Genomic DNA, 16,643 nt, shown 5'->3' with positions numbered 1-16,643 from the left:
CCGAGAATCATAGACTTAGGACTGGAATATTTCCCGACAACCCTTGCGAAGTTTACATTCCCAAATAATTATAATAATAGATGGGTGTTTAGCCATGTCTTCATTTAGTCACTATGCCTTATGCCGTTCGGTTGCAAAGAAATTTGCTCTCCGTTATTGCCAAACCCTTCGAAAACAACGTAGGATCATATTACGTAACGCCAAGAAACCCTTAATTGACGCAATAGCAGAGTGTGTTGAAAATACTTTACACGGTAACGTTAAATTAAATAAAAGTCAGAAAGCTAGATTAGCTAGGCACTCAGCAAAACTTAGAAAAATTGCTAATAAGAGAATATCTTGGAAAACAAAACGTGATATATTAGTTCAGGAGGGTGGTAGTTTCTTTTCTTTCCTTTTCCCTCTCGTTTCCTCTATTATCGGCGCCATAACAGGAGGTAGTCAGTAAAAATGCAGTACGCTCAGAAAATGGTCCTTGTCCCTAGCTCTACCTTTAAAAGCGACCCCTTTCCACACCTCCAACAACGGGTAGTTTCGGAATTGGACAATGAAATGAATGTTATTTTAGCTCGTAAAGATTTAGTCGAAGCTTCAAAATGGCGGTTATACGAACAGACTCTACAAAGATATAATAATTTATATATTATCGCTAGGCAACCTATACCCACGGTCCCCCAACCGACATCCAACTATTATAACTTGGCTTGGTTAGACGATATCCCCCTTAAATATATAGGGCATGTACAAAGTATCGTTGATCAGATGTCCACTACCCCTGAAAAGCTTAGGTGGACAGATAGTGGGGAAATTATAGTTTATGATGCAATAATACCTGGCTCGAATATTAGAGATATAGCTTTAGAATTTGTCAAGCCTTCCTCTAACAAAGACCCAAAACCTAGAGGTTTTTACGCATTTACAAACCTACTTTCTAGTTTTTCCCCTCTAACCTCGTATACAATACCCCAAGAAATTAAAATAAAAAGAACTAGAGCTCCCAAATTTAGTGTCAAGGCAGCAGCTAAAAAAATTAAAACCGAGTCTCCGAAATGGGCAGCGTACGTAAAATCTCCAAAATTTTAGAAGGTATCTACTTTAACCCTTCCCACCCCGTCAGTTTCGGGGGTGCTGAAAAATTATATTTAGCAATGAAATTAAAGGGGATTAGTTAGAAACAAGTACTAGATTGGTTAAAGGGAAAAGACGCGTACACTTTACATAAGAGAGTTTTTAGAAAGTTTAAAAGAAACAAGGTGGTTGTAACTAACATAGGAGATCAATATCAGGCGGATTTGAACGATATGCCTTCTTTGAGTCAGTACAACGACGGGTACAAATACATATTAACCGTAATAGATTGCTTTAGCAGAAGAGCCTGGGCCGTACCTTTAAAATCCAAAAGCGGTGTTGAAACGGTTGAGGCTTTTAAGTCTGTCTTTAGAGAGAGGGTTCCTAGGAAACTACAAACGGATAAGGGTACTGAATTTAGAAATTCCCAATTACAAGGATACTTGAAGGAGAAAGGGGTTATATTTTTTACAACTGAGAATGACGATATAAAAGCGTGTATGGTAGAAAAATTAAGTCAAACTTTAAAGTCACGCATGTACAGTTATTTTTTAGAAAAGAATACCAATAGATATATAGATGTTTTAGATGATCTGGTAAATGCTTACAATAACTCGGTGCATTCCGCGATAAAAATGACTCCTTTGGAAGTTACTGGAACCAATGTCCTTCAGGTTTTTAAAAATGTATACGGAAAGTACTTTAGCGAAAAGAAAGTTTACGGGAAAAAATTAAAGGTGGGCGAATACGTCCGAGTAAGTAGAAATAAGATGATTTTTGAAAAAGGGTACGAGCGAACTTACACAATAGAGGTTTTTAAAATAGTGGGGAAAATAGAGAGACGCCCTCCGGTATTCAAACTAGAAGATTTAAACGGGGAACCAATAAAGGGGTTGTTTTACGGGATGGAACTTCAGTCGGTAGCTAGACCCGAGACGTACAAGATCGAGAAAGTAATTCGTAAGCGTACTAGGAGAGGACAAAAGGAGCTCTTTGTAAAGTAGTTAGGATATCCCCCTTCTATGAATTGTTGGATTACGGCTAAAGATGCAGTCTCCCTTTTACCTAACGCTACCAAGCAACGCTAGCATGAAAATTTATGACAACAACAAGACGTCTTTGTACACTACCAAGTTGCCCCAGGCTATGGAGCTGATCGGGGATGACTGGGAGGTTTCTCTAGTAGAAGTTTTTTACCCAATGTCCTTTTTTAACATACCCAGTGAGGAAGGTCACGTGCAGGTGGTCTCGCATGAAAATAAAAAAGGTCGGGACGGAAAATCACAGCCTATTGTTTAAGCCGAGGCCTTTATAGTTCCCGGGGGTTATTACAAATCATTAGAAGCCCTCCTTAAACAAATAGCTTCCGGATTAAACAGCTTTCAATACGGTTCAAAGTTTAAATTTGATTCGGATCCCCTCTCTGATTACATTTCTTTAACTATTCAACCTAACGGTATCTTGGCTCTTTCTCCCACTTTGAAAAGGATATTAGGATTTAAAACCCCAAAAGGCCAAAGTACGTCTTTCTCTTGCCCTTCAGATAAAACCAGCCAATCGTATAGAAGCTCTATTCCCGCTAATTTAAATTATTATATTCCCGACCAATTGTTTATTTATTCCCATATAGTAGCTAATGAATTTAGAGGCGATACGGTAGCCCCGCTACTTCGTATAGTAGGCGTAGACAGCGAAAAACCTCACGGTTCGACTATAACTAAATCATTTAACTCTCCCCATTACGTTAAAGTTGCTAAACGTTACTTTGATACTATAGACATTGATATAAGGAATAGTTTAGGCCAAGCCGCGTCATTCGAGTTTGGAACGTCGACCTGTAAACTACACTTTAGACCATGCCAAAACCCCAAACATTAGAGTCTCGTTGCGAGTATAGGAGGTATTATTTAGATCAGGTACGGGTGGAGGGGTGTCAAAAGTATTTGTCGGGACCCCCAACAAAAAGGTCACGGGATTGGGAGCGCCCTGAAAGGGTTATTTAGATGGGCACGCCCCTTATTAATTAGAGGTGCTAAGTATCTGGCACCTAGAGCCATTAGTACGGGACAAAAGATTCTTGGTGACGTAATGCAAGGTCAGAATGTGAAAAGTGCCGCGAAAAAGAGATTGCAGGAAACTTATGAGAACATGACCGCTGCTCAGCAAGGTTCAGGATTAAAGATAAAGAGACGCAAAGTTAAACGCCTGTCAGTTTATCACCGTCATTCAAAGCAGACGCCACGCGATATATTTAGCTCCTGAAAAAATCATGTTTTCTCTCCAAGCTCTTAAGAGTGAATTGGACATTTTTGCCCCTGTGCCGATTCAAACTAGTGTCGAACATGCTCAAGGTGTATGGGCCAAACCCTTGGCGGCCATTGGTGATAGCTCTACCCTCGAATACCTCATCTCGGGCAATGGAGATAGCTACATCGATGTAGCCCACACCATGCATTACAACAAAGTCAAAATCACCAACGAAGATGGAAGTGATCTTCCTGATGCCGCCGTGGTAGCTTTCGTGAACAACGCTGGCCATGCATTGTGGAGAACTTGCGATGTTTTCTTGAACAATACCCGAGTTTCTTCAGCCGCTCAAAGCTACGCCTTCACTTCTTTTATCGAAACTGTCTCAAATTACGGACCCGCGGCCAAAAAATCTTACCTCATGATGGCCGGATGGGAAAAGGACGAAGCCGGAAAGTTCGACGACTTTTCAAATAAAGGTTTCGTCGCTCGAATGGCTAAAACTGCTAAATCGGCCGTGATTGAATTTTTTACACCCGTGTTTAGTGACGTGTTTAATATTCCCGAATATCTCTTAAACGGGGTGGACCTTAAAGTCGTGTTTACTCGCAACAAGGACGAGTTTACCATAATGTGTGAAGAAACAGCCACTCTCAAAAACTGTAAAGTCAAGATACTAGACGCATCACTCGCGGTACGTAAAGTTAAACTCAGTCCTAAAATATTGTTAGCGCATGAAGCAGTGCTTAATAACGGTACTGCCAAATATAATTTTACTCGCACCGAACTTAAAACTAAAACTATCTCTACCGGAAGTAGCACCGAGAGTTTAAACAATATATATCTAGGCCCTCAGCCTAATCGCGTCATTATTGGAATAGTTTCCAACGCGGCGTTCAAGGGCAGTTACGCTCTGAATCCCTTTAACTTTAAAACTTGGGATTTAAATTTTTTGTCTCTGTACCTCGATAACGAACAAATACCCTCGAAACCGTTGACTCCTGATTTCGGTAAAAACTTGTATATACTAGCTTATCAAACATTGTTCGCGGGCACGGGTATTCATTATAAATACGACGGTAACGATATTACTCCCAACGAGTTTGCCAACGGGTTAACCCTCTACGCTTTTGATCTGACACCGGACCTATCTGCTAGCGAAACAAACCACTGGAACCCCGTTAAGCAAGGACAATTAAGATTGGACATGGGATTCGCTAAACCTTTGTCGGAAGCCGCAGTCTGCATTGTATACGCCAGGTTTCAAAGCATGATTCAAATCGATAAAAATAGAAACGTAATTGTAGATTATTAAAATGTCAGCAACCACCACCGTAGACTTGATTCTCGCTTTATCAGATACGCCCAACTTTTTGGGTGTTTTCGCATCAAATAGGTTACCTAAGGTTACCAGATATCCCGCATCGTTAATTATAAATTGCCACCATTTCTGCCTAGTATAAGAAGATTTTTATCTTTAAACTGCAGAAAATGGACTTTTGGTAAACGACAACTTCAGAGGTTAGAAAGTAGCGTATGCGGGCAGTATAGCGCCCTCTATCTTATTCATAGAAGTAAGAAGAAAAGTACGAAAGCTTTCCTAAAAGCTTTTACCGCAAATCGAAAAATTAACGATATGAAAATTGCTAAACAATTTCAAAACCATATACGGCGACTAAAAAAGTGCAAAAAGGAGCTTATTAACAAACCGTGTGGTTGCCTGGTGGTAATGCGTCCAGCTCTGTGTTGTTTCAACAACATTTGAGTTTCCATTCCGAGGTTCGACTTTGTACCAACGGCGCTTTATTAGTCCGGTATAGGAAAAAACATCATCAGATATGGCTTGAATCAAGTTTAAGGAGGTTTTTTTTAAATATATAACCAATTTATTATTAATTTAACTTAATTATGAATGTTATTATCACGCTAATTAAATGTTTTTGATTTAAAATCCGATTGTTTTACAACTAGCATAAGCCTAGAATAACCTAGCATAAGCCTATCCTTTTCAGGATCTACAATAGCATAAGCCTACAATAGCATAAGCCTATCCCTATAGGTATCATCCAAGTGACGTCATCAAAAATTAGCCGTGACGTCATACCAATACACTAAAAATAAATTCAAATTTCCCGCCAACACCATCACGTGACGTCATCAATTCCCCACCATCTTCCCCCCCCCCAACCCCAGGGATGTCTCTATAAACCCAAAAATTTTACCCCTCCCCCTCAAAGGGGGGAAAGAAGGGAGGGGGTAAAATGTTTGGGTTTATGGGGACATCCTTACTTTCTTAAATGTAATGGGTTCGATTCGAAATATTGTAAATGTAATGGGTTCGATTCGAATTATTGTAAATGTAATGGGTTCGAAACGAATTATTGTAAATGTAATGGGTTCGATTCAAATTATTGTAAAATTTAATGGGTTCGATTCGTTTTATTGTAAAATTTAAGGTATTCATTCGAATTATTGTAAAACTTAAGGGGTTCATTCGAATTATTGTAAAACTTAAGGTATTCATTCGAATTATTGTAAAACTTAAGGGGTTCATTCGAATTATTGTAAAACTTAAGGGGTTCATTCGAATTATTGTAAAACTTAAGGGGTTCATTTGAATTATTGTAAAGGTTAAGGGATTGTAAAAGTAATGGGGTTCATTCAAATTATTGTAAAGGTTAAGGGATTATAAAAGTAATGGGGTTCATTCAAATTATTGTAAAGGTTAAGGGATTGTAAAAGTAATGGGGTTCATTCAAATTATTGTAAAGGTTAAGGGATTGTAAAAGTAATGGGGTTCATTCAAATTATTGTAAAGGTTAAGGGATTGTAAAAGTAATGGGGTTCATACAAATTATTGTAAAGGTTAAGGGATTGTAAAAGTAATGGGGTTCATTCAAATTATTGTAAAGGCTAAGGGATTGTAAAAGTAAAGGGGTTCATTCAAATTATTGTAAAGGTTAAAGGATTGTAAAAGTAATGGGGTTCATTCAAATTATTGTAAAAGTAATGTGTCTAATTCAAATAAAGAATAAAAGACTGGTCAAATACCAGTACATCTGAACAAACGAGTAACCGATATCTGAGCTACTTTCCTTACCTTTAATTACAATCATTAATTAAGACAGAGGGATTAACGGTTTTGGCCGTTTAACATGTCCACGGTCTTCCACTAGGTTTGAACTTATTTTCACCATTGCCTTATGCTCAATAATCGAAAACAATTGGGTCAAAACCACAATACTAGTGCTATAATTCTGCAAAATCTCCTTGTTTTTCGGCCTACTTTTGAGAGCCCATAACGTCGCAACGGAGCGCTTTACCCCAAAACGTCATAGGACCTTTCGGACTCCTTTTGACCCAAGGAACATGCCTGCTTATTTGTGCCAGACTTTCCAGAAACACCCTGTATACTACCTATTTGAGTAAGGCGACGCAACAGGCGTATGCTTCATTTCAAACGTCAATATTAGTCAAGTCTCTCAATAATGTTTAATTGTTCTTTATCAAAACGATGTAACGCTCGATAAGGCGAACAACTAACGAAGAAAATATTAAATATTAATTATATTGTAGCATGGCTGCCAGATTCATGGAGTTTTCTACTCCTTGGATCTGGCAGGGTGTTATGCCTCCATGCTACACACTCCTCCTCCAGTTTATTACTACGATATTTTGTATAGAGTTTTAGTTTACTGTTGGCATCGGTCAGGAGCAGTTCTCTCGGTTTTTGTTTAACCTCCAAAGACGGAGTTTGTGTACAAACGTTGTAGTTTGCGGGATCTTTATCCCATAAGTTTGATTAACTTTAATAAAGTAAAAAGGCATCCTTCTATTGTTGGATATATAAAGTAAGTTGTCAATATTCTTTTTTATGGCCCTCGGGAGTCTATCTCCCTTAGTTAAATTATTCTACGGAGGGTTACATAAATTGGCGCCCGAACAGGGACCCGAATAAGCCTCGGTCAGTCCCGCAGAAAAACTGTTTATCATTGTCGGTTAGGATATCCGCCCACCATGTGGCTCTAAGCCTTGGCTTCCACACTGGTAAATAGTTTAAATTTTGTAAAGATAATTGTACTGAATTAAATCTAAATTAATCAGGAATAAATTAAACACTAAGTTAAGGAAAAAATTATCTTTGTAATAAAATTACTGAATTTAGATGACTTACTATTTATATTGTATAAATTTGACTTAACTTGATTGATGTAAATTGTTTTGATTATTGTGAATTAAATTAAATAATGGCTTACTCGGACGATAAACAAACTTGGAGGTCGCCTCGACCATCCGAGGATGAGGACGACGATTTAATCTTAAAGAAAAGGGAAGATAAATCAAAAGAAGATCTGTTTACGTCCTTGGAAGACGATGGCGACATGCTAGCACCGCCTGAAACAGATGATCCATTGGAGGAATTTAACCGGAAACTTCGTATTGAGGAAGAGAAAGACGAAGAATTTTCAAGAAAGAGGGCTGCAGCCCCTTCAGAATCGAAATATTCCCCCTATTAACTATTTCCTCATAAGAGTATTCCTGCCCCTAAGGGAAGTTCAACTCCCTCTAATTTCCCTCCTCAAACTGGGATTGATTCCCTTGATCCTCCTAAATCAGCGTCCAAAATTGATAAGCCTAGAGTTAGTTTTTCAACCACTTTGCCAAATCCTAGAGTAAGAACTATCGGAACTCAAACATCTCCGTCCCGACAAATTACTCAATTAGGACCAGACACTCCCGAAGAGGAATTAAAAGCTTTTATATTGCCCTTGCTCCAAACACTGGCAGATAATTCAACCGAAAATGTAGCAATACAAAAAGCTCTAGCTACTAGTTTTGATAGGTTAGTTAGGGATCTACCCATGTTAATAAATAGAGGTTCAACCCCTCAAACGGGAAAAGTCCCTATTGAACCGCCAGAAAGGTTAGCCTTTATGGGATCGTCTAACGATAATGCCACTGAATTTTTAGCTGCTTTTGAGGAGTATGCTAAATTTCACAAGCTATCAAATGAAGAAAGGTTAGCTGCATTGCCTCTCCTTTTAAGAGGACGTGCCTTGTATTGGTACAGGGATTTAGCCCGTCAATATGACGAAATGTGTAGCTTAAGACCTTCCCATCCTCATTTAACTTGGAATACGTTTAAGAGACATTTTAAGGTTCAGTTTAGAGATTCCGAAGCTGATTTTAAATTTAAGATAGAAATAAACCATAGAAGTCAGAAAGATAAGGAGTCGGTAGAGGAATTCTTCGGGGAAGTTATGAAGCTGAATCTAGGGATGACTCATCCCCTCTCCGAAAAGGAATTAGTTCCTATAATAAAGAGTAATTTAAAAGATGAACTTAGAACTCCCCTCCTTTTCCTTCAATTTACTACTATGGAACAGTTGAGAAATTCCTGTAAAACAATAGAAAATGATATTGAAGTTAGGAGAAAGAACGCTGAGAAAAGGGAAAAGAGGAAGTCACCCCCTAAACCTAAAGTTAAAGCTGAGTCTTCTTGCCCAGCTCATAAAGGCTCTGCCCATAATCAGTGTTCCCCCGGGCATTGTCAAAGCCCTTGTCCTACTTCCCCATCACATCCTAAATGGGAATATCCCTTGAAACCCTTAGACTCTAGGTCTCAAGCTAGAGCTCAAAACCGATATTATAATCAAAGATCAAAATCTCCAGGTCGTCAGTTGGCCTTGTCTTACCCCTCTACACGTACGATCACCTGTTACAGTTGTCAGGAACCTGGTCATCTTGCACCCGATTGTCCAAATAAAAATATGATTCAGTCGGGGGAAGCCCAGACGGGAGAGGTCCCTCGTGGTCCCTCTCCCGGTACCCAATAAATTCTCCTAATAAGAAGCGTGTCGCGTTTCCCTTGAGGATTGAATCAGTCCGAAAGGGTTCAGTTTATAAAAGGGTTACTATTCCCGTTACTTTTGAACACGCGACAGTTCACGCTAAATTAGATAGCGGGGCCGATGCCTCTTTTGTTAGTCTTGACCACTGGCAGAAAATCTGTAAATATAGAAATTCTTCAGAGTTACCTGAAGATGAAGAACTAGATTGTGTAGTTTGGGGCGACGGCCGTTATACGTTTACAAAAAGTTCTCACGAGTTAGAATTTACTCTTAAGTCAATTGACAGTGAGAAACAATTCAAATTTAAATTCTACATAGTTCCTTCCCTTAATAGTGACTTTATATTGGGTCAAGATTTTCTTGAAGAAAACAGGGTCAAATTAGATTTTGAGTCATCTCAATGCTTAGTAGGTAACTTAAGGATCCCTTTTTCAATTCAATCAGAAAAGGATCCCATAGATAAGGAGATTGTAGATAATATCAGGGACGCAGTTTCCGCAGCCCCTATTACTGATGAACAACGTCATCAACTAGAAACCCTTTTATTGAAATTCCCTGAGTTGTTTTCTGATAAAGTAGGAAGAACAGGACTAGTCTTCCACGAGATTCACACGGGTAATAGTCCGCCCATCAAATCTCAGCCTTATCGAGTTAATGACCAGAAAAGGAAAATTATTGAACAACATGTAAAGGAAATGTTAGATGACGGGATAATTAGACCCTCAGTATCTCCTTGGGCGTCGCCCGTAGTTTTAGTTGATCAAACAAAACGGGGTAAACCCTAAAGGTTTTGTATTGATTACAGAAAACTAAATCAAGTTACCATCAAGGACCCTTATCCTTTGCCTAATATAGAGGACATGTTAGCTAGACTAGGAAGGCCAAAATACATAACTACACTTGACCTTAAATTAGGGTATTGGCAGGTGGAAATGCACCCTAAGAGCAGAGAAAAAACTGCCTCCGTGACACATATGGGAAAGTACGAATTTAATGTACTCCCTTTTGGGCTATGTAACGCCCCTAGCTCCTTTCAGCGTTTAATTGACGAGATCTTTAGGGACGCAGATTACTTCCAATTAATAGACTATTTAGACGATTTAATCTCGCTTAGCGAAGATTGGGACCAACACTTAACGTGTTTAAAATATGTCCTCAATAGATTAAAGGAAGCGGGTCTCACCCTACAGTTAAAGAAATGTCGTTTCGCTCAGAAAGAAGCTACCATATTTGGTCACATTGTAAATGAAAAAGGGGTGCACATAGATCCTTCTAAGATAGAAGCCATTCAGAAATTCCCTCCTCCTAAAAATATTAAGGAAGTTCAGAGATTTTTAGGGATGGCAGGTTGGCATAACCGTTTTATTAATCACTACGCCCAAATAGTAGCCCCTATTAATAAACTCAAAAGGAAGGATCAAAAATTTAATTGGGGTTTCGAACAGCAACAAGCGTTCGAAAATATTAAGGAAGCCATTTGTAAGGCTCACCCCTTAGCTTCCTTTAGAAGGGATTCCCCGTGCATCCTCACTACTGATGCTAGTGACGCAGGGTTAGGTGCCCTTCTTTCCCAAATTCAGGATAATATAGAAGTCCCGGATGGGTTAAAAACGGAGAGGGGCCTATCACGCGTGGTAACTAATGAGAATGACCCAATTTGTATCTTCACTTTTGTTACGTAAACATAAGCGTGATGAAAATGAATGTTAAAAGTCTAGTTTGAGCACAGAGTATTTTTATTAGGAAGACCGAAATTGCAAGAGCAATTTGATGCTCTTTTGGCACTCACAATTTGGAGCTTATTGATATATCATAATCTCATGGAATGGCATGCTGAAGACTGAGGTACACACTTACCCTTTTATCAATATTTAAATTATCTGTTCCTCATTCAGGTGTTGACGCACTTGAAAATCCTGTCTCCGACGAGATACCTCTTCCATCTGCCGACGAACCAGCTTCTTCAGACACTGACTGTCAAGCCATTCGCGCCTTGTAAGTAACTGTGGAACTCGCAGATCACGCGCTTTCGCCTTTACGACTGGTACTCGAGATAAATTATGAAACATAACCAATGAACTCTTACTTCCATTTCAGTATGCAGGAATTGGTATATTAATCCCTCTGTTTCTCTCGATATGAATATCATAAGTCTGAAATAGGTAATGATGTGATTAATGACAATAGCATAGTAAAGTTTTATGTAGAATAGGTGTGAAGACTTCGGAGGATGTCATTTGAAATCGGGCTACAGAGACCAGCACTGAACTCCAGTAAAGTTTAATCCACCTGTAAATAAGTATGTGAATATAAATAAATTGCAGAGTTGTTGGGTTCGGTAACTGTATGCAGGTTATAAATAATGTCTAGAGTAAAGGGTAGTCGTCATCAATATACGTGAAAAGCAAAATACCCGTGAACAGAATAAAAGCACGCCAGTAGCGGTATTGAATTGATGCATTAAAGCAGGGGGTAACCGACTTTTCCTTTTAAATAACAGTCAAATGATAAAACAAATGTAAATAATGTATTGCATTAAAAGAAATTATGAAGTTAATGTGCGTAACACATCCAATAAATTATATAATGAATGGTAATTTAATTGCCTTATTTGATCCACACCAATAACACGCATGCAAAGAGCACATGTAAAAAACGAGATTATAAAAAGCAAGCGAATATTAAATAAGACTATAAAAAGCATGCGAATATTAAATAAGACTATAAAAAGCAAGCGAATATTAAATTAGACAATAAAATGCATGCGAGTATTAAATTAGACAATAAAATGCATGCGAGTATTAAATTAGACAATAAATTGCATGCGAGTATTAAATTAGACAATAAAATGCATGCGAGTATTAAATTAGACAATAAAATGCATGCGAGTATTAAATTAGACAATAAAATGCATGCGAGTATTAAATTAGACTATAAAATGCATGCGAGTATTAAATTAGACTATAAAATGCATGCGAGTATTAAATTAGACAATAAAATGCATGCGAGTATTAAATTAGACTATAAAATGCATGCGAGTATTAAATTAGACTATAAAATGCATGCGAGTATTAAATTAGACAATAAAATGCATGCGAGTATTAAATTAGACAATAAAATGCATGCGAGTATTAAATTAGACTATAAAATGCATGCGAGTATTAAATTAGACAATAAAATGCATGCGAGTATTAAATTAGACAATAAAATGCATGCGAGTATTAAATTAGACAATAAAATGCATGCGAGTATTAAATTAGACAATAAAATGCATGCGAGTATTAAATTAGACAATAAAATGCATGCGAGTATTAAATTAGACAATAAAATGCATGCGAGTATTAAATTAGACAATAAAATGCATGCGAGTATTAAATTAGACAATAAAATGCATGCGAGTATTAAATTAGACAATAAAATGCATGCGAGTATTAAATTAGACAATAAAATGCATGCGAGTATTAAATTAGACAATAAAATGCATGCGAGTATTAAATTAGACAATAAAATGCATGCGAGTATTAAATTAGACAATAAAATGCATGCGAGTATTAAATTAGACTATAAAATGCATGCGAGTATTAAATTAGACTATAAAATGCATGCGAGTATTAAATTAGACAATAAAATGCATGCGAGTATTAAATTAGACAATAAAATGCATGCGAGTATTAAATTAGACAATAAAATGCATGCGAGTATTAAATTAGACTATAAAATGCATGCGAGTATTAAATTAGACAATAAAATGCATGCGAGTATTAAATTAGACAATAAAATGCATGCGAGTATTAAATTAGACAATAAAATGCATGCGAGTATTAAATTAGACAATAAAATCCATGCGAGTATTAAATTAGACAATAAAATGCATGCGAGTATTAAATTAGACTATAAAATGCATGCGAGTATTAAATTAGACTATAAAATGCATGCGAGTATTAAATTAGACAATAAAATGCATGCGAGTATTAAATTAGACAATAAAATGCATGCGAGTATTAAATTAGACAATAAAATGCATGCGAGTATTAAATTAGACAATAAAATGCATGCGAGTATTAAATTAGACAATAAAATGCATGCGAGTATTAAATTAGACAATAAAATGCATGCGAGTATTAAATTAGACAATAAAATGCATGCGAGTATTAAATTAGACAATAAAATGCATGCGAGTATTAAATTAGACTATAAAATGCATGCGAGTATTAAATTAGACTATAAAATGCATGCGAGTATTAAATTAGACAATAAAATGCATGCGAGTATTAAATTAGACTATAAAATGCATGCGAGTATTAAATTAGACTATAAAATGCATGCGAGTATTAAATAAGACTATAAAATGCATGCGAGTATTAAATTAGACTATAAAATGCATGCGAGTATTAAATTAGACAATAAAATGCATGCGAGTATTAAATTAGACAATAAAATGCATGCGAGTATTAAATTAGACAATAAAATGCATGCGAGTATTAAATTAGACAATAAAATGCATGCGAGTATTAAATTAGACAATAAAATGCATGCGAGTATTAAATTAGACAATAAAATGCATGCGAGTATTAAATTAGACAATAAAATGCATGCGAGTATTAAATTAGACAATAAAATGCATGCGAGTATTAAATTAGACAATAAAATGCATGCGAGTATTAAATTAGACAATAAAATGCATGCGAGTATTAAATTAGACAATAAAATGCATGCGAGTATTAAATTAGACAATAAAATGCATGCGAGTATTAAATTAGACTATAAAATGCATGCGAGTATTAAATTAGACTATAAAATGCATGCGAGTATTAAATTAGACAATAAAATGCATGCGAGTATTAAATTAGACAATAAAATGCATGCGAGTATTAAATTAGACTATAAAATGCATGCGAGTATTAAATTAGACAATAAAATGCATGCGAGTATTAAATTAGACAATAAAATGCATGCGAGTATTAAATTAGACAATAAAATGCATGCGAGTATTAAATTAGACAATAAAATGCATGCGAGTATTAAATTAGACAATAAAATCCATGCGAGTATTAAATTAGACAATAAAATGCATGCGAGTATTAAATTAGACTATAAAATGCATGCGAGTATTAAATTAGACTATAAAATGCATGCGAGTATTAAATTAGACAATAAAATGCATGCGAGTATTAAATTAGACAATAAAATGCATGCGAGTATTAAATTAGACAATAAAATGCATGCGAGTATTAAATTAGACAATAAAATGCATGCGAGTATTAAATTAGACAATAAAATGCATGCGAGTATTAAATTAGACAATAAAATGCATGCGAGTATTAAATTAGACAATAAAATGCATGCGAGTATTAAATTAGACAATAAAATGCATGCGAGTATTAAATTAGACTATAAAATGCATGCGAGTATTAAATTAGACTATAAAATGCATGCGAGTATTAAATTAGACAATAAAATGCATGCGAGTATTAAATTAGACTATAAAATGCATGCGAGTATTAAATTAGACTATAAAATGCATGCGAGTATTAAATAAGACTATAAAATGCATGCGAGTATTAAATTAGACTATAAAATGCATGCGAGTATTAAATTAGACAATAAAATGCATGCGAGTATTAAATTAGACAATAAAATGCATGCGAGTATTAAATTAGACAATAAAATGCATGCGAGTATTAAATTAGACTATAAAATGCATGCGAGTATTAAATTAGACAATAAAATGCATGCGAGTATTAAATTAGACAATAAAATGCATGCGAGTATTAAATTAGACAATAAAATGCATGCGAGTATTAAATTAGACTATAAAATGCATGCGAGTATTAAATTAGACAATAAAATGCATGCGAGTATTAAATTAGACAATAAAATGCATGCGAGTATTAAATTAGACTATAAAATGCATGCGAGTATTAAATTAGACAATAAAATGCATGCGAGTATTAAATTAGACAATAAAATGCATGCGAGTATTAAATTAGACAATAAAATGCATGCGAGTATTAAACTAGACAATAAAATGCATGCGAGTATTAAATTAGACAATAAAATGCATGCGAGTATTAAACTAGACTATAAAATGCATGCGAGTATTAAATTAGACTATAAAATGCATGCGAGTATTAAATTAGACTATAAAATGCATGCGAGTATTAAATTAGACTATAAAATGCATGCGAGTATTAAATTAGACAATAAAATGCATGCGAGTATTAAATTAGACAATAAAATGCATGCGAGTATTAAATTAGACAATAAAATGCATGCGAGTATTAAATTAGACTATAAAATGCATGCGAGTATTAAATTAGACTATAAAATGCATGCGAGTATTAAATTAGACAATAAAATGCATGCGAGTATTAAATTAGACTATAAAATGCATGCGAGTATTAAATTAGACTATAAAATGCATGCGAGTATTAAATTAGACATTAAAATGCATGCGAGTATTAAATTAGACAATAAAATGCATGCGAGTATTAAATTAGACTATAAAATGCATGCGAGTATTAAATTAGACAATAAAATGCATGCGAGTATTAAATTAGACAATAAAATGCATGCGAGTATTAAATTAGACAATAAAATGCATGCGAGTATTAAATTAGACAATAAAATGCATGCGAGTATTAAATTAGACAATAAAATGCATGCGAGTATTAAATTAGACAATAAAATGCATGCGAGTATTAAATTAGACAATAAAATGCATGCGAGTATTAAATTAGACAATAAAATGCATGCGAGTATTAAATTAGACAATAAAATGCATGCGAGTATTAAATTAGACAATAAAATGCATGCGAGTATTAAATTAGACAATAAAATGCATGCGAGTATTAAATTAGACAATAAAATGCATGCGAGTATTAAATTAGACAATAAAATGCATGCGAGTATTAAATTAGACTATAAAATGCATGCGAGTATTAAATTAGACTATAAAATGCATGCGAGTATTAAATTAGACAATAAAATGCATGCGAGTATTAAATTAGACAATACAATGCATGCGAGTATTAAATTAGACTATAAAATGCATGCGAGTATTAAATTAGACAATAAAATGCATGCGAGTATTAAATTAGACAATAAAATGCATGCGAGTATTAAATTAGACAATAAAATGCATGCGAGTATTAAATTAGACAATAAAATGCATGCGAGTATTAAATTAGACAATAAAATCCATGCGAGTATTAAATTAGACAATAAAATGCATGCGAGTATTAAATTAGACTATAAAATGCATGCGAGTATTAAATTAGACTATAAAATGCATGCGAGTATTAAATTAGACAATAAAATGCATGCGAGTATTAAATTAGACAATAAAATGCATGCGAGTATTAAATTAGACAATAAAATGCATGCGAGTATTAAATTAGACAATAAAATGCATGCGAGTATTAAATTAGACAATAAAATGCATGCGAGTATTAAATTAGACAATAAAATGCATGC

General features: G+C 35.2%; 1 long non-coding RNA gene across 1 annotated transcript; it reads left to right on the top strand.

Annotated features, from left to right (window-relative positions):
• Positions 1 to 11,424: 11,424 nt before the first annotated feature.
• Positions 11,425 to 11,764, top strand: LOC149649520 (uncharacterized). The gene is made up of 2 exons (XR_016371674.1): positions 11,425 to 11,466; positions 11,538 to 11,764. It is a non-coding gene; the product is annotated as an uncharacterized LOC149649520 (long non-coding RNA).
• The last annotated feature ends 4,879 nt before the right edge of the window (positions 11,765 to 16,643 follow it).

Source organism: Phalangium opilio, unplaced genomic scaffold (assembly GCF_054372755.1).
Source record: "Phalangium opilio isolate 3A_F unplaced genomic scaffold, DU_Popi_V2 ptg000088l_1, whole genome shotgun sequence".
NCBI classification, from domain to species: domain Eukaryota; kingdom Metazoa; phylum Arthropoda; class Arachnida; order Opiliones; family Phalangiidae; genus Phalangium; species Phalangium opilio.
The sequence above is the reverse complement of the archived record's forward strand: the minus strand, read 5'-3'. Positions and strand labels throughout refer to the sequence as shown.